The sequence below is a fragment of the Phoca vitulina genome, unplaced genomic scaffold, assembly GCF_004348235.1.
Source record: "Phoca vitulina isolate PV1807 unplaced genomic scaffold, GSC_HSeal_1.0 scaffold22, whole genome shotgun sequence".
NCBI classification, from domain to species: domain Eukaryota; kingdom Metazoa; phylum Chordata; class Mammalia; order Carnivora; family Phocidae; genus Phoca; species Phoca vitulina.
Window position 1 is genome coordinate 42,766,909 of NW_022589725.1, and position 26,763 is coordinate 42,793,671.

At 43.9% G+C, this 26,763-nt stretch overlaps 1 protein-coding gene across 6 annotated transcripts in view; it reads left to right on the forward strand.

Moving 5' to 3' along the window:
• Positions 1-26,763, forward strand: part of NCK2 (NCK adaptor protein 2) — a 148,824-nt gene that overhangs the window by 1,626 nt on the left and 120,435 nt on the right. Inside the window, exons 1-2 of one of the 6 annotated variants that reach the window (XM_032419829.1) lie at positions 4,156-4,240; positions 4,407-4,515. The exons of 4 other annotated variants lie outside the window; for them this stretch is intronic. The gene's annotated coding sequence lies outside the window, so the exon portion shown is untranslated. Of the gene's footprint in view, positions 1-4,155; positions 4,241-4,406; positions 4,516-4,560; positions 6,057-26,763 lie in introns of those variants that run through there. One more of the 6 variants, XM_032419830.1, reaches the window with a different exon arrangement.

Consider the following 26,763-nt stretch of genomic DNA (forward strand, 5'->3'; position numbering starts at 1 on the left):
GGGGGGGGGGGGGGGGGGGGAGGTCATTGACTGATGAACCTCAGGCACCTGACTTTAGCATTGTAACAGCTTCAGGGACAAAGCAGGAACGAGTATAGTGGGCCTCTGTCACTTCAGACAATTCCGGTTGGCGGTTTCCCCTTTATTTGGTTTTGTTTATTTTGCCAACAGGTTTAAGGTTGAATCTGCCAAGTTTGTGTCTGCATAATGGGATGAGCAGGCCCCAGTGCTGGGCCCCAGCAACCTAAAAATCTTGCAGGCCCCCTCGTTCCATTGGCCCAAACAGAAACTGAACCACAGAGGCCAGTGGGCATTGGCTTAGCCCAGGACCTGCAGGTAGGAGAGGCCCTTCCTGGTTCAGGCCCAGCCCTGGCTTCTCCTGGCTTCTGGGAAGGGATTTGGGTAGGAATGAGAGTAATTCGGGTGTGTTTCATACCATTTCATTTGATATTGTTAGCCCCAGTGCTTTTCAAGCCTTAAAATGAATGGAACTGAAATTAACCAGGGCTACTTTAACTTATCAAAACAGATGGAAACTTTGCTTCCCAACACTCTCCTGATGAACTTACCAGGTGTTCCCGGATAGGTGGATAAATTAACAGGATTCAAGCATGTGCGGCGTTTATATGTATAGAAAGAGAATGGTGGTATTTAGTGGATGCATGGAGAGGAAATGGGTTTAACTGGGAGGTGGGGCTGCTGATGTAGGTGTTTGGAACAGGGATTTCCCAAGAAATAGGTGTTAACCGTGCTGGTGAAGCAGTGACCAACAAGGGAAAATCCTACCTTAATTATTTCTTCCCCTGAGGTTGGTTAGATGTACTTTTGATGGGAGAAAAAGGCCGGATGTTTGTGGTCTTCTGGCTGCAGCGACTTGGAGGCTGAAATTGAGAAGTTTAAGCAGTGCGGAGCTTGTGGAGGTGCTTGACTCTGTTTGCTGTCCGGTAGGCCTCACCTGGGCTCAGAGCTTCTCAGCTGCTACCTAAACACACCACGGTATTGATCATGGAATTTAGGATGAAATTGGGTGGCAGATCACCACCGGTAGAACTGACCGCTCCATCACCCACCTCTGCCCACTTGTGGAGAAATGGGCCATTTATGTATGTATGTATGTATGTTCTATTTGTAAGTAATCTCTACACCCAATGTGCGGCTGGAACTCACAACCCCAGAGATCAGAAGTCCCATGCTGTGCCAACTGAGCCAGCCAGGTGCCCCTAAACTGACCCCTTTTAAATGGGTGGGGCTTGTGTAAGGCGCATTTCGAATAGCTGTGCTCAGTTCCCAGGCTTTGAGTTTTGCTTTATTACATGCTATATGCTTAAATTCTCTTCTTCCCTGAAATCTGTGACCCTGCCCTGTCATTTGCATTTGGGGATTATTGAGGTTTTCCAACCAACAGCAGATCTTAATGTACATAGTATTTGAGAAAGGCATTATCATCCATATTAAATACACCGGAAATCTTCCTTACATGCGCACAAACTCAATAACCTTTTGAAATACCCTAAAGACTCCCTGATTGCCTGGAATAACCTAGAGTCCTTTACTTGATAAGTTGCATTAGCTTAATTTGCCCTGGCTAAATGAGGCTGTGTTGCTCTCTGGGATACACATGCTTCTAACAGCCCAGACTGACTTGCAGCGTGCGCTGGGGGGGGGGGTCTCGGGGACATGGTTCTCCATCATTCAGAATGAGGCTGGCTAGCTGAGGAGCTGAAAATTGCTTGCTGAATCTGCAGGGGAGGGCAGTGGACAATGTTTGGGAAAACTAGTAAGCTGAACTTTTTTTTTCACAAATGAACTGGAAACTCCCCACGACTCACCCCAGAGGCTTAGGGAATTAGTTTTCCCATCCAGAGGGATAGCAAATGGCGCTTCCAAATTGTTTCTCTTTCTTCAGATGAGTGATGGAAACCCTTCATGGCATGTTTTCAAAGGGCCTACGCTAAAAAAATGCTATCATGTATGTTGTTAAATGCTTGAGTTCAGACAACTTAGAAGGAGGTCAAGACAGCCTTTAAGCAGTTATCAAAAGTATGCAGCTAAAGTAAAAATAGTTTCCTATTTCTTTAGGCCACTTTAGTAACACAGTTTTAAAAATTAGACTGTTCTTTCTTTTCCTGCATTTTACTTTGAACAGATCCCAAAGTATGTCTATTTCTGAAGGTGTAATCAACATTAGCAAGTTATAACCCACCCCCCCCACACCCCGAACACGTGCGCACACACACGTTACAATCTGCCCTATGGTTTCTTGTGTTCATACCTTATACACATGGTTCCCAGCAAATACTGACTAAACACATGAATATTGAGTTCTGAGTCTGTCGAGTTATTAGGGCTCTAGGTTCCCACTGAGATGTGAGTAATAAAAGATCTCCAGGATCTTTGTACATCTGCTCAGAACCTGTGACATTGTGGAAGGTTTTGGCCCCAGGATGTCCAGACAATGGGTGAATTTGGCCTGGTGGCCTCTCTAGTTGGTAAATTCTTGGTCAAATGAATCATTTCTAGTCCTGCAGCTAAACTTAAAAAACAAAACAAAACAAACAAAAAGCAAAACAAAAAACAAACCCAGTTGCATTACCACCTGGAGGTTTGGCTCCATATGCTTTTCAGTGGATTGTGTGTGCCAACGTGAACTGGAAACTCGGGGTGAAGCCTTTGTTATCCTGGCTTGGTCGTTGGCTCCACCTTACTTTTTTGTCCCCTTTGTATTTTTCATGTTTTTAAGAGAAGAAGCTTCAAGTACATTCCGAATTGAAATATTGCAGTTTCCTCTTGATAGTTTTGCTGGTCAGTGGTTAATGAAGATCCAAAGTGCCATAGGCAGATAGAAATAATTGGTGTTAGGGGCGCCTGGGTGGCTCAGTTGGTTAAGCGACTGCCTTCGGCTCAGGTCATGATCCTGGAGTCCCGGGATCAAGTCCCGCATCGGGCTCCCTGCTCAGCGGGGAGTCTGCTTCTCCCTCTGACCCTCCCCCTGCTCGTGCTCTCTCTCTCTATCTCATTCTCTCTCTCAAATAAATAAATAAAAAAATCTTAAAAAAAAAAAAAAAAAAGAAATAATTGGTGTTAATACTTGTATGTTAATTTATAGTTTACAAATTGCTTTCCACATGTGCCATCCTGTTTCATATTTGAAATAACATGGTAAAATGGGCTCTGGCCCTTATTTCTGTGTGAGGAGACTAGAGCTCAGGGCCAGTACCAAGGAGGACAGAGCTTGAACTTGAGGGTAAGTCCGTCCCGTTGGAGAGCCCTGTGGCCCTTAGCTGTGTGGCTAAGCAGGCAGTAGCTGGGGCACCCCAGAAGGGTGCTGGATAGATGTTTCTGTAAGGCTGCTGATCTGCTAGCACGTCGCACTAAGGATGCAGAGCATGACAGACCTTGCGTGGATGCCTTTGCCGTGTGGCAGGTGGGAGCAGATAGCGGTGGGAGCAGAGTCTCTGTGTGAGTAGACTCTTTGAAGGTGAGCCGTTTCAGGGCATACCGTTTCAGTGAGCAGTTTGAGTTAAACTTTTGTCCTCGATTCATTGCTAGGAGCCAGCATTACCCTGGAAAGCGTCTGCAAGTTGAAGTGTGCTTGTTCTTGCTTACTGTGTGTATCAGTCTGCTCTGGATGCCGTAACAGAACCGCACAGGCTGGGGGCACAACAGAAATTTATTTCTCACACGTCTGGAAGCTGGGAAGTCCGAGATCAAAGGGCAGGCCAAATCAGTCCTGGCTTGTGGAAGGGCACCTTCCAGCTGTGTCCTTGTGTGCCCTCTCTTTTCTGCCCACAGAATGACTCCGCCCCGTACCCTGAACCACTGCAGTCATCGGTGGCTGGACCCTGAATGGCACTTTGCTAACTGTGGTAACAGTACCGAAGTTTATAATCACCTTCGTTTCAAAGACTTCTGTCCATTGGAGTTGATTCCCTGTTACCCCTTATACCGGTGGCGTCATGCATACCTCTAGCCCTGCACCTCAGAACTGTGCATGCCCCTGTGGGAGGAGGAGAGCGTGGGTCATGCATACCTCTAGCCCTGCACCTCAGAACTGTGCATGCCCCTGTGGGAGGAGGAGAGCGTGGGTGCAGAACGTCCTGTGTGTCTGCTCTCCTGTGGCGTGTGTCCCTGCAGATACCCTTTGAACCAATTATCAAGAGCAGTGCTGTTCTGTTGAAATCTACTGCGGGCCACAGATGGGAGCCACGGACATAGTTTTCAATGTAGCCACGTTAAAAAGGTTAAAAATTATGTAAATTTTGTAAAATTATGTAAAAATGTAAAAAAAATCCATTTTTATAATATTTTTTATTTTACCCAAGAGATCTAAAATATTTTTATTTCTACGTGTAATCAGTGTAAAGCCTTATAAGTGAGATAATTTACATTGTTTTCTTTGTGTGCAGTCTTTGAAATCGGGCATGTATTCTGCATTGAGGGCACATCACGTTCCTTCTTTCTTTGGAGTGGCCAGGAGCCCCGTGAGGCTAGTGACTGCCATATCGCGGAGTGCAGGTGGATAGACTTCTCATGATTGCCGCTTCCTTTATTCTGTATGTTCTAAAATTGAGATAGCTAAAAAGACAGAGTGGAACAAGTTAGAATAATAGTAATGGCAATTATTATTATTCCTGAGTGGGAAAGGTGTAATCTGGGTGGTTATAGGGAATAATGTGATATCTCATGCACTCAATTTTAGAGTACTAAAGTCAGATTTGATTACATGTAATTAAAATACTTTGTATATTTTACAAAGATTTTGAAATGTGTTTTGGATTCTAGAGGTTAAATTACCAATTTGAAATAACTTTTGGGTATTAGGATTCAACATATTTCTGATGGATGTTAAGTACTTGATTTATAAGTACAAAAGCTAAAATCGTATTTTCTTTAGTGATTAGTTTATCCATGAACACACACACACACACACACAATCACACACTGCAATTACTGTTCTAAGCACTTCATACAAAGTAGTAACTCCTTGAATCCTCTCAAAAGTGTCAAGACACTTCCTGTTTTTATCCTCATAGATAAGGGTACAGAGAAATAGCAGGTTACCTTGCCGAAGTTTCCATCGCTAGCAAACAGCAGGTCTGGAACTCAAACTCAGGCTGACTTTGGGGTCTCTGCTCTTATCCACGAAGCTAGGCCACCATCTCTTCATTAAGATGTATCTGAAAATATGTAAACAGAACCATAAGCTTTTATTAGGTATAAGATTTGAGAAACATTGATGGAAAACCATCGATAAAGAGTGGAGCTTGGATATTGGTTCATTCTGGAACTTCCTTCATCAGCCAAGCAGTGGAGGAAGCCCCGAGCTTGGGAAGGACGTAACGAATAGTTAGAGCCTCCGCTCTCATGGCTGGGGAAGGTTAGCTGTGCAGGGTCACAGGGGATCATGACTGAGCACCCTTGGCCTTGCTTCTCCTCCTAGCCTCTCCTTGCCGTGTCCTGTAGGCTGGTGCTCCTCAAGTGGGCAAACTCGCCAGCTCTGAGATGGGCATCAGCATCCCTGGAGGGCTGGCCTTAAAACTCAGGTGGCTGGACCCACCGCAGAGGGTCTGACACAAAGGTCTGGAGTGAGGATGCCCTTTTCTGCTCAGTTCCTAGGTGACTCTATTTGTTACGTCCTTCCCCAGCTCGGGGCTTCCTCCACTGCTTGGCTGACAAAAGAAGGTCCAGAATGAACCAGGTGACCTGTGTTGGGATGGGCGCCTCACATTGAGAACCAGCACGGTGGGGTTTGTAATAGGACACCTGTGAGTGGGGGGGGTGAGGGGGTGAGTGAGGAGATTTCTGCATTGGGTAGTAACAGCATTATAATTCGAGAGTGGCCTGCAAGCCTGCCTCTAGGCACTGTGGTGCAGGTCTGTGCACCTGGTCCCTTCATATGTGGCTGTGTGGTGGGTCTGGGGACTGAGGAGGGACCTGACGATTCTCTTGCTCCTCCACCTAGCTCCTGAGCCCTTGTATTGTTGGGATGCCTTTTGGGAGGCCATTGTCAGCTGCAGCTGTTTCTTCTTAATGAGTTCCTGTGTAGTAAAGAGAAGGTAGGTAGGGAGGTGCTTGGAGCCCTGGAGCCCAACACACCAAATCCTCTTCTTAGGGGCTGTCAGAGCGTTGGCTGGCCTTCTAGTGGGTAGAACCGAGATAGAACCAAGAGTCTGGTGTCTCTGTTGGGGGAGGCGTCTGTATGTCTGTCCCAAGACCCGGGAACACAGTGGTTTCGGATGGACTACACCTTGGGCAGCTTCTCTGAATTCACAGGCTTAGATTTGCTGTCAGGCCGTTTCTCCTGTGGCCAGCTCTGTATGTAGCATGTTCCAGGAGGAGTAGCGGCAAAGATTTATTTACTTAAACAAGCTTAATAATTCTCCCAGCAGCTGTGGGGGTGGCCGACTGGTAAGAAATGTTACAAGAAGCTGAGGTCACAGTGAGATGCCTAGAAAGTGCCAGTGGCTGTCTTATCAGACAAAGCCCATCAGTGTCGACATCGATTTTTCTTAGAGGATGTGCCTCAGTTTAATATCTTATGAATTTTGGCTAAATATTTAAGGACGTCTGCAAGTCAACAAATATTTTAATTATGTCACTTACGAGTCGGGCTGCAGAAGAGAAGAGCAGAGTGTTTGGCAGCCGTGTCCATTTTAAGGACGATCACTTTAAAAGCTTGTTTCCCTGTTTGCAAGTCTATTGGTGTTGGGTGGGGGTGACGGGGAGAGGTCTGAATGGGTGATAAACAGCCCTCTTACTGCTCTGAGTGAGGGAAGCCAGCTTGGGGACATTGCCATTAAAAACTGCAAACTGCTTGAGAATTTTTAAGAGATCAAGAAATAACAAGGGATTCAGGGAGTTATTTTAGAGACAGTTTCAGGAGATTTGATATAGGTGAAAAGTGAATTTTCATCAAACCACTTAAAAAAAAACCTATTTAGGAATAGAGTCTGGCAAGGCAGATAGAAAAGTAGATTTTTCTTTACATTCTCTTGGTTCTCCCCTCCGTGTTTCACCTTTGCATGTGACTGACTTAATGTACACCGCCATCCTGACCCTTTATCTTCAAGTCTGTTTTCCATCTGTCTCCATACCTGCCCTCTGATGGTTTTTTCCTTTATATGCTTCCGGTATGGCCTTCCTGGGCCATCCCTAGCTTGTAGTTCGAAGCTGCCCCTGCTACCCCTTTATTAAGCCCTCTGTCCTGCTTTAGTGCCTTCCCCTACTTTTCTTAGTTGGTCTGTTTTATATGGTTCAGGAGATAAGACCCAGTGGCGACTGTAAACAAACATTGCCATTATCCTCTAAAAAAGAAAAAGGGGAGTGGGGATCACACACACTAGGCTGTCATAATTTCCATTTCAGAGCATGCCTGGGTGGAACCGAAGCTCACTTATGTATCACAGGTGAACGCTCAGGTGTTGAATACATCGAGGCTTAAACTTGATTGTGCCAGCACTCAGCGCTGGTCACGAAAGCTGATTCCATCTGCCAACAAAGAGAGGCAGCTCCTCTTTTCCTCGGTGTGTCAGGCCGGTGAGGGCTACATGTTGAAGGAAGAAGGTATGTTTTCAACATAATGCACATTAGTACGTGTAAATTCCCATCCATTTTCGGATCTTACTGGCTGTTAGGTGTGGATTGAGAAATAAAAGCCATGCACTTTTGCAAATAGAGAAATACCTTTTTTTAATTGTTAGTATTTTAAAAAACTTCATTGAGACTTGAATCTCCAGTCCTATATATAGGTGAGTGGTTCTCACCTGGGGGTGATTTTGCCCATGTGGACATTTGGCAATGTCTGGAGACATTTTTGAGTTATCTTGACTGGGGAGCGCTCCTGGTGTCTCGTGAGTAGAGGCCAGGAGTGTGCTAACCATCCTACAACATAACAGGACAGCCCCCATCACAGAAAATTAACTGGCCCAGAATTTCGGTATTTCAGCAACCTTGATGTCAGTGAATGCTTCTCTACTTGACTTAAACCCTTAAATTAGTGGCACATGTATTTTTTCACACAGTTGTCCATATGGAGATCATTTTTTTCATCCATGTCTATAAACATGAAAAATATCTATTTAGAGAGTTAGACACTATTTATTCATCTTAGTAGTTATATAAAGGGGAAACCTACTTGAATATAACTGACTTAACCACGGTTTATCTGTAATACTGTTTGTGGTAAAATATGGCATACATTGCTTTTCAAATTTTCTACTTCTACATATTTGGACTATATAAGTATAAAATGTTGATTTTTTTAGGAAACATTTTGAAATCTGGCTGAGCTGTGATAAAAACATACTCCCCTTAGAATGTCCACTTACAAGAAAATAATGGGGTCCCTTCTCAACTGCATTTATTTATTTGAGAGAGAGAGAGAGAGAGAGAGAGAGAGATTGAGAGAGAATCTCAAGCAGACTCACTGCTGAGCACGGAGCCCAACGATGGGCTCAATCTCAGGACCCTGAGACCATGACCTGAGCCGAAACTAAGAGTTGGCCGCTTCACCGACTGAGCCACCCAGGTTCCCCCTCAATTGCTTTTAATAAGTAATCAGTTTTCAGAGGTTGGTCCACTCAAAATCTGTTTACATAGCTCAGAATCCTTTCAGTTGGTGACTGTCCATAGGAAAAAAAGTTTTTTTGTTGTTGTTATTACCAAAGTTCATAAGATTCTAGGTTCAACCTGATAATCTTTGAGCTGGTCACATCTGTTAGCTTTCAAATGTTTCACTCTCATCTTCGTATAGCTCCGAAAAATAAACTCTTCAGGGGAGAGCGAATGAAAATACCACAAATTAGACTTTATCCAGGGAAACGGAAAGAGAAAATTATAATTTGGCTGTTAGTCTCTGTCTAGGTTAGTGGCCGAGCTGCCTATTAGCTAGCCTGGAATATGATGTTGATGTCCATACTTTTTTTTATTTAGACTGAGGCTCCCACTTGACAAAGTCTGATAATCCCAGGAATTAAGAGGCCTGTCAATTAGAAATTTCCCTGGCTTTATCTAGATCTATTTTGTATAAATCACTTCCTGTCATACTGCTCTTCCTTTTTACTTTGTTGCTTATCTTCTTCCTGTTCAGTTATGGGGATAAACACAAAATCAGCACTTTTTAAGTTTTTGAATTTCTCTTGGTGAAGATCGTTAAAAGTACAATGAGTCTTTTCTTTTCCAAAATGCTCCCATCCTCAGTGGACTGAGAAGGACCTCTGAAAAGTCACTAGTAACTCTTTGGACAGAAAACATTCTAGCTATGGGCTTTAAAACAATGTAACATATCTAATTGTTCTTTGCCCAGGCTCAGTATCATTTGATTCTTCCAGCTTGGGTGGAGGGAGGCAAATAATGTCACTAAGCCACTGTGTAAATGAGGAAAGTGCGGGTTACGGGGCAGTGACTGGCCCCCAGGGGTCTCGTTGTGAGCGGCCGAGAGAAGCCCCCCCCCCCCCCCCCCAGGCCCACGCTCTCAGCAGTGCAGTGGGTCTGGGGTGTGTGTGAGCTGCTCGAATCTGGAGCTGCGGACCCTGGATTTCCTTCAGGCTTTGTCATGTATGTCTCCTCCCTCAAAATAAAATGTTGGCCTTTAAGCAGTGACTTCTTGACTTTTAATTATAATAGGAGCTGGAATAACACTGTATCATCCTGAACTTCATTAAGAGCTAGTCTAGCTTTGAACTGCAAAAATATTGCTTCCTTTAGGCTCCTTTCCACCTGCTGCTAATTTGGGTCAGGTTGTGCAGTGAATCCGTAACCTCCCAACCTCTGTTTGTCGTCTGTGAAACAAGGCTCTAGTGCTCCTGTTTTTGAAGACCTTGTACAGGCCTGCTGTTCCCTGTTTAAAAATTTGAACCTTACCACGCCTTTTCAGACGTTTCTTCCAAAGGAGGGTGGCATGAGCTGACTTCTGTGGTCAGTTTTGTTGCTCTTCCTTTCTTTGTGAATCGGGTTTGAGGACCGCAAAGGCACGTGTGTGCAGGTGTGGAAAAGGCTGCGTTATTCATCCCGATCTGGGGACTGCTGGCCCCAGTTTCGCTTAGCTACATTGTCACACACCTCGCCCTTTCGTGCCAGGTGCTCTGGATACAAAAGCCCGCCCTCAGGGAGCTTCTGAGCCAGTGGGAGATGGCTCCACGGGTTCCCACTCAGCTCTCGTCCCAGCTAACTAGTCTATAAAATGACTGTTTGTCACCTCTGTGTGGAGTCCTGGAGGGGCTACAAGGAGAGATGCAGGCGAAGTCCCCAAGGCCAGGCAGACCTCATTGCAAGTATTCCAGGGAAGGATAAGGTTTTCTTTGAGATCTTCAGGAACTCTTCATTCTGCAGGCGGCCCCCGGGACCGTGGCATGCTGGCAGGGCAGAGATGGTCCCACGTGCCAGTTGTCAATCTCTGTCACCACCACAGCTGGGCCAGCATGCCGTTCCCACTTCCCAGGACGGCCACTGTTCTCGCAGGGCCTGGCTGAGGCGCAGGCCGTCCGTGTGCTTAGAATGAACACTTGATTTGGGGGGTCAGCTAGTCCATAATTTTCAGAGAATGTGAACTCTACTTATATGTGGTTTATTTGCCTGAGACTTTTAGCTCTTAAAAATTGGTAAAGCTACTTTTCGGTGCCTTTAAAGGAATGTTGGCGTGGGGTAGCACGCTATACTTCCTTACTCATTTTTTTTTTTAATTGATAATGGCATAAATGCATTGTGCCATTACATTTTAATCTAGAAAAGATTTATTTAGTCAAATTATTATTTCACTTGGGTTAGTAATGAATATTATAAACCACTCCTGGCCAGACATTTCCCAGGCTTATTTTGTATCCTACTGATAGTCTAGTTTGAAGTGTGTCTCCTTTGAAACTTGAACTCTTTCTTACTTCGTTATAGATGTTCTTTTGTATATTTTAAATGCAGTGTTTCAGATTGTTGACTTCTGCTTTATCTCGTACCCGAATCATTGTGCCATTTGACAGCATGTTGGTATGAAACTAATTTCTAAAGGTGGGCTGATTGGGCGTTTCTGTTCTAGTTCTGGTTAGCATATGGAAATAACTTAATGCTGGCATTCCAAACAATTAAAACCATAATCAGTGATTTGTCTTCCATTTCATACGGAACCAGTTTACATTTCACTTTTGATGATGTGGATTAGTGGAAAATAGTTTTTATGTTATTCTGTAATTAATTTGTGATACACTGTAATTAATGCTTAGTGCTCAAATTAACTTAATTTGAGAATAATGAGAGTGTAACTTGAGATATGAGTTATGTGATGCACTTTTAAAGATTGCTTAGAATACATCGATTCCTGGCTCTTGGGGGCCTGAGTAGGAGAGAATTTAATGTATGTTCAATTAGTTGGTTCTGGATCTCATTCAAGGGAGGAAGTTTTTTGTTGTTGTTTACAAACTTATGTAGTCTATTATCTTACATATTCAAGTACATATAGTGTGCTCTCTGTTTGAAGAACAGCACAAAAATTGTACTGAGTTCCAACCATGTAATAATCTTATTTTATTGTGTTAAGCTAATTGGGTACGTTTATCTCCTTTTGTTCGTTCCGGTTTTTACCCACTTGTCCAAAGTACAGTTTGTAATTCTTGAAAGTCGTCCATGTTTTGCTTTGCATATATGTATTTATGTATAGTACATATATATTTTTAAATAAACCTCTAATTTGAGAAGTTTTAATAATTTTTTAAAACTTTAAAAAGTTTATTTATCTGTATACCCAACGTGGGGCTCGAACTCACAGCCTTGATATCAAGAGTCACATGCTCGGGGCGCCTGGGTGGCTCAGTCGTTAAGCGTCTGCCTTCGGCTCAGGTCACAATCCCAGGGTCCTGGGATCGAGCCCCGCATCGGGCTCTCTGCTCCGCAGGAAGCCTGCTTCTCCCTCTCCCACTCCCCCTGCTTGTGTTCCCTCTCTTGTTGTGTCTCTTCTCTCTGTCAAATAAATAAATAAAATCTTTAAAAAAAAAAAAAAAAAAAAGAGTCACATGCTCTTCCAACTGAGCCGGCCAGGTGCCCCTAATTTTAGAATAGTTTTAGATTTACAAAAAAATTCTGAAGATCATATTGGTACATTATTGTTAACTAAAGTCCATACTTGACTTGGATTTTCTTTTTTTTTTTTTTAAAGATTTTTATTTATTTATTTGCCAGAGAGAGAGAGAGTGAGAGGGGGAACACAAGCAGGGGGAGTGGGAGAGGGAGAAGCAGGCTTCCCGCTGAGCAGGGAGCCCGGTGCGGGGCTCGATCCCAGGACCCTGGGATCATGACCTGAGCCAAAGGCAGATGCTTAACGACTGAGTCACCCAGGTGCCCCTGGATTTTCTTAACTCTTACCTAATGTCCTTTTTCTGGATCCCACCCAGAATTCCACATGACCCTTAGTCCTCATGTCTCTTGAGGTTCCTCTTGGCTGTGACAGTTTCTCAGGCTCTTCTTGGTTCGATGACCTGTACAGTTTTGAGAAATACCAATCAGGTGTTTTGTGGAACATTCCTCAGTTGGGATTTGTCGGCTGTTTTTCTTATGATTAGACTGGAGTTACAGGTTTCGGGGAGGAAGATCATGGAGGTCAGAGGTCAAGTGCCATTTTCAGTGCCTTGTCTCAGTGGTACATACTGTCAATGTGACTTGGCACTGTTGCTCTTGACCTGGATCCCCTGGCTGAAGTGGTGTTTGCAGGCTTCCCCACTGTAAATTTAATTGGTTTTTCCACTGTCCATACTGTAGATTTTGGGAGGAAGTCACTTAAACAGCAGTTAAATTCTACCTCCTCAAGGAGGTGCATTTCCATTAGTTATTTGGAATTCTGCATGGGAGATTTATTCTCTCTGAGGGAGGAAGGTTTTCAGTGGTCGCAGGGGCATTGCGGCACTGCCCTTGGTGCTGTTCCAGGGGAGGGAAGATAGGAGCTGCCTTGTTTCTAGAACATGGTCCTGGGGCACGTATTAGGAACACAGATGCCTGGGGCCTGCTCTGGCCGCACTGCCTGAGTCTCCTGGGAAGCGCTGGTTTTGGAATTCTTCCTGTTGAACCAGTTGCCCCAGTGGTTCTGAAGCATTTTCAAGGTGGAGAACCACTGCTCTGTATTACCGTTTGAACCCTCTCTCCTGCCAGTAGCTTCTAGTCCCATGGCTTCCCTGCAGAGGGCCTCTGGCCTGATCACCCCCATGGTTTTAACCCCTTCTGGATAGCCTGTCTAAGTGGTTCACTTTGTAAACGCAAGGTCAGTCTTGCCTCAGTGTGAGGCCCTCAGAGCTCCAGCAGAGGGGAACTAGTGCAGTTACAAACCGTGGGCCCTGCAGGAAGGGTCAGCCTGGCCGCAGGAGGGCGGCCCTCAAATGCCCAGACCTGTCTGAAAAGGCTCTTGTCGTATGTGTGTGCCCATGAGAGCAAGCGAGGGACTGTGTGATGGTGGGGGTGGCCTGTGGACGCGGTCCAAGTTTGGGCAAATAAGAATGGCCAGCAGATGCTCATGGTCTCCTTGTGTGCCTGATTCCTCTCGCTATGCAGTGGCCATCTATCTCTTAGGCGATCCCTGATTGCAGGGGGAGGCAGTGGCCTGAAGTGGCTTCTCCTGTTGGAGGAGGTGCTTAGTGGGGAGGGAGCTCCTGCAGTAGACGCCGCCAGAGTCTGCTGCTGGTGGCCCTTCCTGCCTGCCCAGGTACTGTGATACAGCTCCGGGTGTGTGTATGAGCAGAGGTCTGGGCCCAGGTGGGAGTTGGCTCAGAAGCTGGCTTGGGGTGGGAGGGGCCCTGGGAGGGCCCTTTTTTCCCTAGCGACTGACCGAAGGTTCTAGAGAATCTTTCTCCAGAGTGAGAAGAGTGATTGACCTTTCTCTTGGGTGCAGAAAGGGTCAGAGTTAAGGCCAGGAGCCCATTCACTTTCCTTTTTATGCCTCCTCTCTCCCACAGCAGTGGTAGGATTTGAGGGTAGGGGGTGGAAGTCTTCCTTACTGTTCCGCTCCCCCCAGAGCAACACGGACCAGAGAGATTCAATTGTACTCATTCACACAAATATACTTTGTATTAGTGCATTTGTTTATTAAAATTGACTGGATAAGAGCATCTGCAGCAGCTTCTTTGAACATGATTTCCTTTTAAATCCATGCCTCTGTGTTCAACGTATAACTTATGGTTTCTGTTTTGACCTGCGGATTTCTAATTTTTAAGAAATCTTGTCATTTTTTCTAAATTTTTGTTTTGACCCAATTTTTGTGAGGTTTTGGCGGCCACGTGTAGAAGAATCACTCGAAATGAAAACGAGGACTCGCACTTTGTTGGAAAACATTTAAGGGCAGTATTTCTGCCCAGTTGGCCAGTCTTGGGTTTTCTTTATAATACAGGAGATTTTTGAGAGCATAGTGTCCATATGTAAGAGTGGCATTGAACAAAGTGATCTCTGAAGCTTTTTTCCAGCTCTCAAGCTGGCAGAGGCCTTGCTCAAGGAAATGGGTCACACCTAGTAGGCAGAGCATCAGACTGGGGGCGGGGTCGAGGTCCTGGGATGCGCCCCCACATCAGTAGGCCTTCCTGTTATTCTCAGCAACAAAAGAGCCCTCTGCTCCAAAAGGTCCCTCCAGCAGCCCCCTTGCCCCAAGTCTGGACTCCAGGGATTTGCTGAATCCGATGGCCTGGGGTCATGGCGTAATGTGAAGTTACAAGTGACTCCCCAAAGTGGGAATCCTGACCCAGGGGCCCTGTTTGTGAGCGGATGGACTTTTGGGGGGGGGGTGTCCAAGCACATGAGGTGGGGAAAACTTCTATTTTTATTTTCACTAGTTTTTAACTGAAATTTAGTATTTCCTTCCATTGCAAATGCAGATCACACAACCCTTGACATTCATGGTCCTCACAGAAATGACTGGGGTTCTCATAACTGCATCAGAGTGGTTGCAGATATGTTGAAATTCGAGCTACTCTAATCATTCCTTTGAAATTATGGTGGTTATTAGATCTGCCGCGGCACCCTTTTGTTCAGTGAGTTAATAAAGTAGCACATAACTTACAATATCTCAAATGTGTTTTTTAAATAATATTTTAATAACTCTGCTTTAATACAACTGCATAAAATGAAAACCATTTGGAAGCATCGTGAGGAGTCCCGAGGCCTCACCAGCCTGACTTGGGGGTGGGTGGGTGTGCACAGGAGGGCAACACCTCTCGGGGACCAGGTGCTCTTCTGTCTGAGGAGGATACAGCTGCTGGGCCCTAGCCCTCCGGCCAGAGATGGTCTGCACAGGCCTTGCAGAAAAGTGATTTAATTTTGTTGCCTGGCAGAACTCTTTCCAGCCCTGCAGTGATGACAGAACATCTCCCAAGTGGGCAAAAAAAAAAATATATATATATATATATATATATATGTATATATATACATACACACACACACACATACATATATATATTTTAAAGATTTTATTTATTTATTTGACAGAGAGAGACATAGCGAGAGAGGGAACACAAGCAGGGGGAGTGGGAGAGGGAGAAGCAGGCCTCCTGCGGAGCAGGGAGCCCGACACGGGGCTCGATCCCAGGACCTCGGGATCATGACCCAAGCCGAAGGCAGATGCCCAACGACTGAGCCACCCAGGCGCCCCTATATTTTTTTTTCTGCAAAAAACCAAACCAAAAAAAAACAAAAACAAAAAAGAATTTTACTTAAATTAGATCAGAAGCCTAAATCATTGTTTTTGTAAATTTAATCATTTAAATTGTCAAGGTAGGAAAATATATATTCAGTTTACTAGCTAAAAGAAAAGCGAATGTAAATAATGTTCTCAGATTTTTGATCCGAGTAGAGTGATGGGGGTGGGTTGTGGATTTGGTACCTGGGGTTTTAAAGTAACGACCAGCATTGGGAAAATGTCGATGACTTTAAAAAATCTCTTGCATAAAAGAGTTGGACTTTTTGGTTCGCAGCGGTGTTGTGGCAAAATGGTTTCTGGAGTTTTGACCCCATGTTTCACAGAAATATGCTATAAAAAACATTTTGGAAGAAGAACTGGTGTGTGCATGGCTTGCACTGTGCTTCCCTGTACATAGGATTATAAATACTAGCTGCTGGGAATTCCCATAAAATGATGGACTGTGTGGAGGAACATTCCTGAAGTATTAATGTGACAGTCGCTACTATTTATTGAGCACTTTACATTTCATACAGTGACCTGTTTGCTCTTCACCACCACCTTCCAGGCTGCCCTTATCCCCGTGTAACAGATGAAGCCAGCCCTTTAGAGAAGCTAAGTGATTTATCCGAGTGTTAGTCCTGACAGCCTCTCTGTTTTCGTGGGGGCGTGTTCTGTTTGCACACGTGCACGGTGACCTTTGAAGTCACCCGCTTTGCCTTGGGCGTGCAGGTGGATGGCCCTGCGGGCAGGCAGTCTTCAGCCTTCCCCTATCTGTCATCTCGGAGCTGGGACTTGAGCGGGCACGCCTCCTCCCCTGCCTCGTGCATCCCCGCGGGCGGGCGCCTGCGTCCTGCGCCGCTTCCAGGTGCGGTCACCGAGCTGCCTCCAAACTCAGGGGCCCCGCCCTTCCGGTTGGGAAAGGCTCACCGGAAGCCAACTGAGCCTCCTCACTTGCGCTGCTCTTCCCAGGTGGGGTTTGCAGGTCCGCTAGGTCGGAAAGGGGGTGAACTGAACGCTCACATGCCATATCGAGACCTAGCTTTCTGAGACATCTCTTTTCTGGCACGGCTGTTTTTTCTTTTAATTTTTCTTTCTTTCTTTTTTTTTTTTGGGGTGGAGTTTTTTTCCTGATAAAGACAACATACTAACTTTTAAAGATAGTATCTGAAGAGGAAGATGCCTCCTGCAATCTTATCCCAAGAGAGAAACTTCGTATTTGTAATTCGTCCTTGTAAGTATTTGTAACCATCTGTACAATTTTATGTTCTTAATAGGAACATTTCCCCCCTTTGTTAGTAATCTTTGTACTGTTTTCTTGTTGAGTGATGTCCCCAAGAGTTGAAAGTTCCGTCCGTTGGAGAAACAGCCTACTGACTTGGTCATTTAAGTGTCTGCTGCAGTAGATAAGGAGCCTGTGTGCATCTCTGAGCGTATTTCGTTTCTTCTACTGAATTGTTTCCAGAGAATCCGTTCCTCAGAGAGGGGTTGCAGAGTGAAATGGTGGATGTTCTTGATATATGTCGCCATAATGCCCCTCTAAAGGCTTGCACCAGTTTTCAGGAGTGTGGAAGTGTCAGTGTCCCCAAAACGACACTGCTTTGGAAAAAGTATCAGTGGCCCCTCCGTAAAGGCATTTTGAGTTCGTGTAGTCTAGAGGACCTTATCTCCGAGAGGTCCTAAAACAGCATCACTGCTGTTTAAAAACAAATGGACTAGAATTTGTTCACACAGTGACTACCATGTTCTTTAAAACAGGCCTAGTGTAAAACAGTCCTTGAATGTGAGGGGCTCTGCAGGTGCTCATGGATTGAGAACGACATGGTCATTCTCAAGGCTGGGCCCTGCTGCCAACTCGCCGACTTGACTTTCTAGCTGGTGGGCTGCTCAGCGGTAGCATGTCTCTTCCCTTTGAGGGTGGATTTAGCTTTTGTGAATAATAGATTGGAGCCTTGTTTGGGGCATAAACTGGGTGACAGAAATGGATTATCCTGCTTTGGTCCCTGGCCACTTGGGACAGAGGGAATGAGGCTGCTGTTATCTCTGAAGACATTTTTCGGAGGAGTTGCAGATATTTTTAGTAAATTTGCCACACCTAGAACAGGCAGATCACCTCCCAAAGGTACAGTTCAGAGTGTGTGTGTGTGTGTGTGTGTGTGTCTAATTATGCGTATTAGCTATGCGTTGTTGAGTAACAAATTAAGAGCCCAGGTAAGCCATGCTCAAACTCCAGACCTGCAGAAACAAATAATAAACGTGTGTAGTTTTAATCTGCGCAGTTTGTGGTGATTTGATACCTGGCAGTAGGTGACTCATACAGTGTACAAGTGTAAGCCGTTCTTACTCCTCCATAGTCAGACTTTCTTAGACTTTCTTGCTGCCAAGCAGGGCTCCCTGAAACTGCAACCCTCCTTCTTTATTAGGTTTTTATGATGTTTCTCCTAATTGGCTCAAGATATAGTAGAAACCCGTTTATGGTAAGCCCTTTAATAAGATTTTTAAAGAAAATAAAAGAATGAAGGGAGGGCATTGGCGGGGGATTAAGGGGGGAAAGGTGAGCAAGATGAGTGCAGGGATAGCAGCGTGAGACTGGGAATGTGGGTGCTTCTTCCCAGCTGGGAAATGGCTGTGCTGTGGGTGATACTGGGAGTGACCATAAAGTGGGACAAACTTGATATATTTCTTTCTCCCTCTCTTACTTCATTTAGTTGTCTTTTTTTCTAGTGCTGTATTCCCCTTTGTCTTTATCCACCAGGCATTGATCAGGGTGGTCTCTGTAGGAGAAAGCAGGGAGCAGGGGGGTCTCCAGGTGAACAGCATGGCCAACCTCAGTTTAAGCCCCAAACCTTTGTGTTCCTTGGCCTTCCTTCCCCTGATAGGCATGCAGGGATTTTTCCCACAATTTTTTTTTTTTTTTTTAAGTAGGCTCCACGCCCATCGTGGAGCCCAACACGGGGGCCTGAACTCACCACCCCGAGATCAAGACCTGAGCTGAGATCAAGGATCAGATGCTTAACCGACTGAGCCACACAGAGGCCCCACAAACTATTTCCATCTGTAGTGAGTAATGATTTATGAGTTAATAGTTTTAAAAGTTTTCAAATTTGTGGAATAACTGACCTGAGCTGCCTTCTTCCGTTTTGCTGCTGTAAAGAGCTGGTCCGAACTGGGAATCAGAGAAGGGGTGAGGTTGGTCTCAAAGAGAATGCTGACGTAGTCAAGTGTAACTGCTCCCACGGCCGGGCGTATTTGCCCGGGTGCGTAACACTCGTATGTGTGAAGTTAGCCAGGTCGGGTACACACACACGTCAGTGCCAGGATGGTGGTGTTTAACCCTTTCCGCCCGGACCCTCCCTGTGTTTCATGTCCTGTCCTCCACTCTATTCCCTTGGGTGACTTTTGATTTTATTTTTGCCACATACGTCATATACATCGAATCAAATGTAATGTGCTATTAACTTGATACCTCTCGTGTCAATGCCTAAATGGCCTACTTGTGGTGTTTAAGAAAAGCTTAGAGACCTAACAGTAAGGTAACTTACGGAATTTGACTTTCCTGGGTCAACCTTGTTATGACAATGACCTAATTAGTATTTTGTGAAAGGGATTCTTTATAACGTTATATTTTGGTGCACTGATAGAATATTTAGGAATAGCTATTTCTCTTCATGGTGGTGTTAAAAAAACAAAACTCAAGTGAGTCAGTTTTTTAAAGATCTTATTGGCTTCCTTCAATGATTTGTGAACTGGGAAGCATCCCATCCTGCAGACAGAAAGGAGCTTCAAGGAGCTGTACAAAATGGAAGACTTGTAGAGGCAGAAGGGAGAAGGAACAATGAGGTTATAGTGGACAGAAAAGCAGATTGGTCGTGACAAGGTCACTTTCCTTTAGGGGATGGCAGGGGTCTATCAAGCAAATTACCGAATTAGTGCTGATGAGGTGATCCTTCATTGACTGGCTTAAGATTCCATCTCTGGGAGCATGGAAACTGAAGTTTGGTGACATGGGCCTGTTTTGTTTTTTTTTTTTTTAGTTTTTATTATTTTTATTATTTTTTATTTTTAACAATTCCACTCTTTTGGTCAGACTCTAACCTGAGAGATGTGATCAAAATTTAAGGCATTAGCACTACTCACAGCCACCACTTGGAAGTTGAGTTTTGCCGAATCTCTGTCGATATTCACAGGTGATGGTGTCTGTTTTGCTGACTCTTTGTGTGGTATTCACAAGTCATGACTTCGGGTTCACATTCTTTAAGTCAGTCACTCTCTTCATTCCTTTCTGATGTTCCATTCTCAGTGCGATCATTTGCTTGGTGCTTAGCGGCTGTGAACATGAACATGCATTTAAAGCTTGTGAGAGAGTACAGTGCACCAGGAAGATTATGATGATTATTTTAAATGATTTTTTTTTATCTATTAGAGAGAGAGCGAGCTCATGCACAGGGGTGGGTGGAAGGGACAGAGGGAGAGAGAGAATCCCAAGCAGACTCCCTGCTAAGAACTGAGCTGTTCGTGGGCCTTGATCCCAGGACCCAGGATCATGACCCAAGCTGAAAACAAGAGTTGGTGCTTAACCGACTGCACCATCCAGGCACCCCTGTGATTATTATAAGTAGGATCATTCCCAATGTCTGGAGGACCTCAGAGCCATGGTCCCTAAGACCCATACCAATCAAGATCAAATCCCATTGAAGGAGTCACTTTCTGAAGCCAGCTGGCTTGGTACACTGATCTTATATGGCTTCCCCAGAAGTGTCAGTCAGTACAGCAAGTGGCATGGACTACAGCACAGACTAAAACAATAATCAAGGGCTATCCTATTACCAAGAACAACTTTGACCAGAGAGGCCGGGAATTTTTGTTGGCAGCTGGTGGATTCTGCAGTATCTTCAAGAGTTAAAAGGTGAGGTTCTGATAATAGCCTCATTTGCACTTACTGGTAGCCAGGGGAACAGTGATCTACCAAAGGAAGCTATCTTGGAGTTATGGTTACCCCCTGGTAATTCCTGCTTGAGTCCATGACTCAGGGCTGGGAAGGTGACAGCCATGGAGACCAGTAAAAGGTAGTGGTCTGTGGACCACACAGTTTTATTCTGGTTTCCGTTGCCTTGTGTCCCTTTCTTGGTACAAGGCTTGGACACAAGGTTCCCTGGCTTTGGGGTTGTTAAACTGAGGCAGGGAAATAGATACCCAGGGTTAGGGAGCCTGACTTAATAGAGATGGGGGCTTAGTTCCAGAGAAACTGAGGCATTTGTCAATCAGGGAAAAGTGTGTGATGGAGAGAACTACAGGACCATCAGCATCGTGGCCCATCGACTAGTAGTTTGGAGATTGGATTATCCCTGTTTGCAGTGGCCCAAGTGTATTAACAATCTTTCAGGCCAGAGCAGATCAAAATATGGGCAAATGAATCATAAAGGCCTTCGTATTATAAAAATTGGAAAAGGATGGTCAGAGAGGGAAGGAGGAATAGAGAGAAACACTCTTGATCTGGTGTCCTGGGTGGAAGCAGTCTGCCTTGATGTTGGCTGCTTCTCTTCTTAGCCAGTTTGATTTTGAGGTCTCCAGCATTTGCACAGGACCAGATGTCAGGTGGACCTGCCTTCAGCTGTGAAATATGCACCCGAGTTTCACACCTTATAATTTGGCAGTGGTGTCAGTGATCAGGAGTTCCTGGTAGGGTCCTTTTTATGATTCTCACTTCTGCAAAAGCATCAGAGTAAAACAGTAGTTGTCTGTAAATGTCAAAGACTTAAAGATGATCATTGTTAGGATTCTTTGTAATGGAGATGACAAGGAAATTTGATCATTTGGGCAATATACAACATTTTAAGATAATAATTGCAATTATGACTGATAACATTATACTGAGACATATCAGATTTCTAGGAATTTCATACATTTTCTAGAACACTTATATTCAGAACCTGCGTCCATACAAGTATAAGCTAAGGAGGTTTAGTATCTCTTGAGAATGCTTCCCATGTAACTTAACAGCAGATAAACCTAATTAGTTTAATATTTTACCCAGGTGAGAGACAAATCCTTTGAGATTTTCCAGGAACCCTCTGGGAAATCTCAGAGTTACTTTAAGGTGGAAAAAGCCCCCATTTAGAATTTGATTTTAGGAAGTTGTCAAAATGTCAAGCGGTTTGAACATTTGACTAAATAGGATCACAGATCATTATGATATAATACTTCATTATCTGTTTAACCAAAATGACAATAGAAGATGCTGTTAAAGGCAAATGCAGACGGTTACAAAGTTGTGAACAAAATTTAGCTCTTTTAGGATTGAGAAGATTGGGTTTTCTTAAGTAACCCAAGAGCTGATGAAGACAGTGTGATGCACAGGAAGTTATTTTGGTTAAAACACAAAATCTTTGCTGCCTAGGCAGATTACTTAAAAGATAAGGAAACTTTCACCATCTCAGATCTAAAGCATACTAAAGGTCCAAGAGAACACTGTCCTTTTATCAGGAAGAAAATCAAATTCTAATTTTGTACCAGTGTACTCTTGCTATTAAAACTCATTAGAAAAACTTAAGTAAATCCATTCCAATCTTAGCCCACTTGACCACTTGTAAAATTCCCTCTATGAGATTCCTTTTCCACAAACCTACAACTGTGTTTATATCCATTCAGATTTTGTCTTATATATATGTTTTTTTTATCATTCTGGAACAACCAGTCATTTTACTCTCCTTGTCTACTCAATACGTAGTTGTTTCCCTTCACTCTTGTTATTTATAAGAAATTTCAGGTACTTCTATTGACTAGAATTCTTAACGCCCAGAGTCCTTATTTCCTAGTGAAAACTAAGAAGTAAGCAATCATGGACTGTCTCTTACACTAGCTTTCTGTGGATCAGCAAACTCATAAATACATTTCATAACTTGAAGAAGTGTATTCTTTCTCCTAGTAAATTTCTCCGTGTTGTGTGGAACATGTTTACTAATATACCCGCATATCTTAAGTTTCTCTATAATAAACCAAAAGTAGAATTAGATAAACCTGTGTTCAATAATTAATGTTCATTATTTTATCTTATTTGAAAATGATCTAGTAGATATTCAATGACTATATATCATTTAACTTAACATAGCAAAACTCCAAAGTTTCAAGTTATCAAAAATATTTGGGGAAACTATTTAAGTAGACACACCGTAAAACATAATCATGGCTAAAAAGTTCACCTAAAAACTTTTATCCTACTTAACGTCTATCTAAAAAACTTGTTTTTAACATATTTAAATTACTCATGAAAATTTTGCAGACATTAAACAAAGTTATCTATTAAGATATTTTTCTTGCTGACAAACTTTGTAACAGAGATAAGGTAAATCTGTTTGAGTGGAAAATGCAGGCAGAATAAAAGTATTATATTTCATGCTGGTAGCTCTAAATACATGCCTGTTTTAATTAAACCAACAAACTTTAAACTTGCGCTTTTTTTTTTTTTTTTACCGAAGACTATCCTAGATCAGGCAAACCTGAAAAATATTTGGGTTAGTTTTTATATTTCTGAGAGTCTAGAAATACTTAATTTGGTAAATGCATGTTTTTATTTAAACTAATTAAATAGACCTTTTTTTTTAAAAAAAAAAAATAATTTTGGCAATACCATCCAGAGGTAGAAAAATATCACACATCTACAGTATACATATTAGACATACATGAACATACATACATACAAACACAGACCTTACAGCTGTTGTTTTAAAATTTTAACCATATGGGGTGCCTGGGTGGCTCAGTCGGTTAAGCTTCTGCCTTCAGCTCAGGTCATGATCCCAGGGTCCTGGGATCAAGTCCCACATTGGGCTCTCTGCTCAGTGGGGAGTCTGCTTCTCCCTCTCCCTCTGCTGCTCCCCCTGCTTGTGCTTGTTCTCTCTCTCTCTGTCAAATAAATAAATAAAATCTTAAAAAAAATAAAATAAAAAATAAAATTTTAACCATAAGATGGGTACAATAATGCAAAACTCTCTAGTTTCTAAAAGAACAGTTGGAATCTAATTGTGTTTCTAGAAGATGGGATAAGTTAAGGTTACCCATTCTGATGGTTTAAACTTTTTAGCAATATTTGTGGAGAAGACTTTCAAGATTTTTCATTTGCCTCCTTTCCAAATATCCTGCCCCAACTTTTTTTCTCCCTCTGATAAGAAGTACCTCACTTCCTAGAGAGACCAGGTAGAACATTTACATCTCAAAACCACAGGGAGAGAATGCAGGTTCCTTCCTCTGGGACTTCTGTTTCCTAAATTCCGTATTTTATGGTACCTGTGAGCCTTTTAAGATGAATGGGTGAGATTTGGGGATTGGTTAAAAGGATAGGTGGGCTTTGAATTGCTTCCAGAGATGCATTTCTCTTCTTGTAAAGACTCAGTTTGTAAGACAAAGGCAACTGTTTTTAATACCTCAAGGAATTGGGTTGTGATCTAAAATGATTTCAAAAGGGCTGACCCTCCCGTCCAACTACCTCATCTTCATTTTGTGTCTTTGTCTCTGGGAGAAGATACTCAACTAAGATGGAAATCAAAAGATTCCTATGTTCTAGATTTAGAGTTTTGTCTTTAGAATGTTTTCCTTTCCCTCTGAGTACTTTTAGCTGAGGGGAGGGGCCCTAAAAACAGTTACTATTAAGTTCTGAATATCAGCTTCCAATTTGGCCAACTGACCACAGAGCTAAAAAAGATCCTTTCAAATACCTTGTCAGGTTTCAGCTGGGAAAAACAGTAAATATTCCTGACAGTACTGAACTATCCCTCCCTGCCCTTGGACGCACAAGGCATTACCAGGGAGGGTGCCAAGGATACTACTGTGCCCTGTTCCCTCCCCAACTCCGGATAGCAATAGGAAGAAGACTTAGACAATTCTCAGGACACAAAATGAGATGTACAAGAAGACACACAAGTCACCCTTCGCCGACTTCTGCCAGTTTTCCCACAGTCCCAGCTAGAGACTCCAGAGTAGGGTTTCAAGTAGAGTGTTGCTCAAGTATCGACCAGAATTTGCAAAGGATTTCCATTAATTTCAATTTTAGTTTCCCCTTGGCTGTTTAAGGGAATGACTGGTGGGAATTTACCAGAGAATCCCTCAGAGTTCCACTGACCCTGGGAGGAGCCCATATGAAGGGTCTGCAAGGATAGAAATGGGGGCGTCCTTAAGGCCACTAGTTTGGCCGACTTTTGTTTACAGTTGTGTAGTCTCTGCAGAGTGGAAAGGCAGTTCAGGCAGAGGATTGGCAGACTGAGTATTCAGATAAAGGAGGATAGAGGGGAGCAGTAGGAGTCCTATCTTAGGCTTTTGTTTGGGTACCTCTTGTGTCTTTAATTTTTTATTAACCTTTTGTAAAGAATCTTTCAATGAAGCAATTTTGGAGTCTTGAGGTCTTTTGGAGGCTTCCGCATGCCAATTAAAATAGGTGTCCCAATCTGTTTGATTTGGGAACCCTTGCTTTCAAGTGCATTTCTTAAATGAATGATGTTGTCTAGTTGGAACGTTCTCCATGACGGCCATTGCCATTCTGTCTTGTCTTCATGAGATTTTGTCATTTTTTGTAGATATCTACAGCTTCCAAGACCACAGTTTAGATATAAAACAAGCGGGTTTACCAGAAGTTGGCATGCTCAAGTCTTTGGAACTAGAGGATCCCATTTCTTAGCTAAGCCTTGGGTCCCTCGGAGCCAAATTAATACCTAAGAGGGATGTGCCACTGGGTTGGGGATTAGGTGGTGCTTTACCTTGTACCTCATTGCATGGAGATTTTCTTGAGGTTGGCAGGTGACCTAGTGTCCATCTAACCCATGTTGTGACCAGCTTATCCTCGCACGAGCATTCCAAGAGCTTTTCAGTGCTTGGCCTGCTGTGCCCACCGATTTTGCAGCTTTGGCTTCTGAGATTCCCGTTAACTATGGATCTATTATTCCTTTACCTCATGTGCACAGTAAGAGAGACCAACAGTAACCGAGGAAACAGCTGTGGACACCAGCAGTAACCAAAGAGATGGTACTGTGGACTGGCCGAGAGAAGGCCTTAGGTATGCAGCACCAGCAGCTCCCAACATGGAACTATGGACCAAACCAGCAGACTCCAACAGGTGGGGTCTAGGGACTAACCAGGGGCTAGGGATTTGGGTTTCAGGGGAAACCATCTGCCAGCTCAAGCCGATCTGCTAAGTCCTGGACTGGGACCATGGACCAACCAGGGGACTAATCAAGGGCTAACTAAGGACTGGTGCTCTGTTAGGGCCTTGTGTCAGTGTAGACTGACCTGTCAGCCCTGGGCTAGAGAGCCAGTTAGATCGGGAGCTCGGCATGAGTGGAGCTTACATCTGAGAGGACCTTGGAAATGGCAAGACAGACAACTCAAAGGGTTGGCCTATGTTTCCCATCCCTGAAGGCGTCAGAAGTCTCTTGCATCCTACCACTGCCACCAGACTTAAAAAACAAAACTCAACTGAGTAAAGTGAAAAGATTTTGTTTGCTTTATTCAGCAATTCGTGAATTGGGCAGCATCCCATTTAGCAGACAGAAAGGAGCTCTGAGAAGCTATACAAAATGAAAGGCTTTTGTAGGTGGGAGGGAATGGGAATAAGGAAGTTTTACTAGACAAAAAAGCAGGTCGGTAGGTCATGACAAGGTCACTTTCCTTTAGGGGATGGCTGGGGCAGGGCTGGGGGGTGCTGTCAGGCAGATTACCCAAGTAGTACTTTGTAGACAATTCCTCACTGACTGGTTTAAGATACCATTTCTGGGAGAGTGGAAACTGTTAAGTCTCGGTTTGGTGACACCGGTCTTAGCATAAGCAACTCCATTTTGGACCCGTTGTCTTGTTTTTAACTGTGTAGAACAGGGGTTGGCCTGTGGGCCAGATCCGGCTGCCTGTCTGTTTTTGGGATGCCGGTTTTATTAGAACACGGCCAGGCCCCTTTTATTTACATATGGTCTGTGGTTGCCTTCATGATACAAGACAGAGTTGAGTCATTACAGCAGTGACTGTATGGCTTGCAAAGCCTGAAATAATTATCTGGTCCTTTTCCAGAAAAAGTCTGCCAACCCTGCTGTGCAGGAAGGAAGGGGGGTGCAGTCGGAGTCCTTGCTCTGTGACTTCGTTGGTGCAAGCGAGGT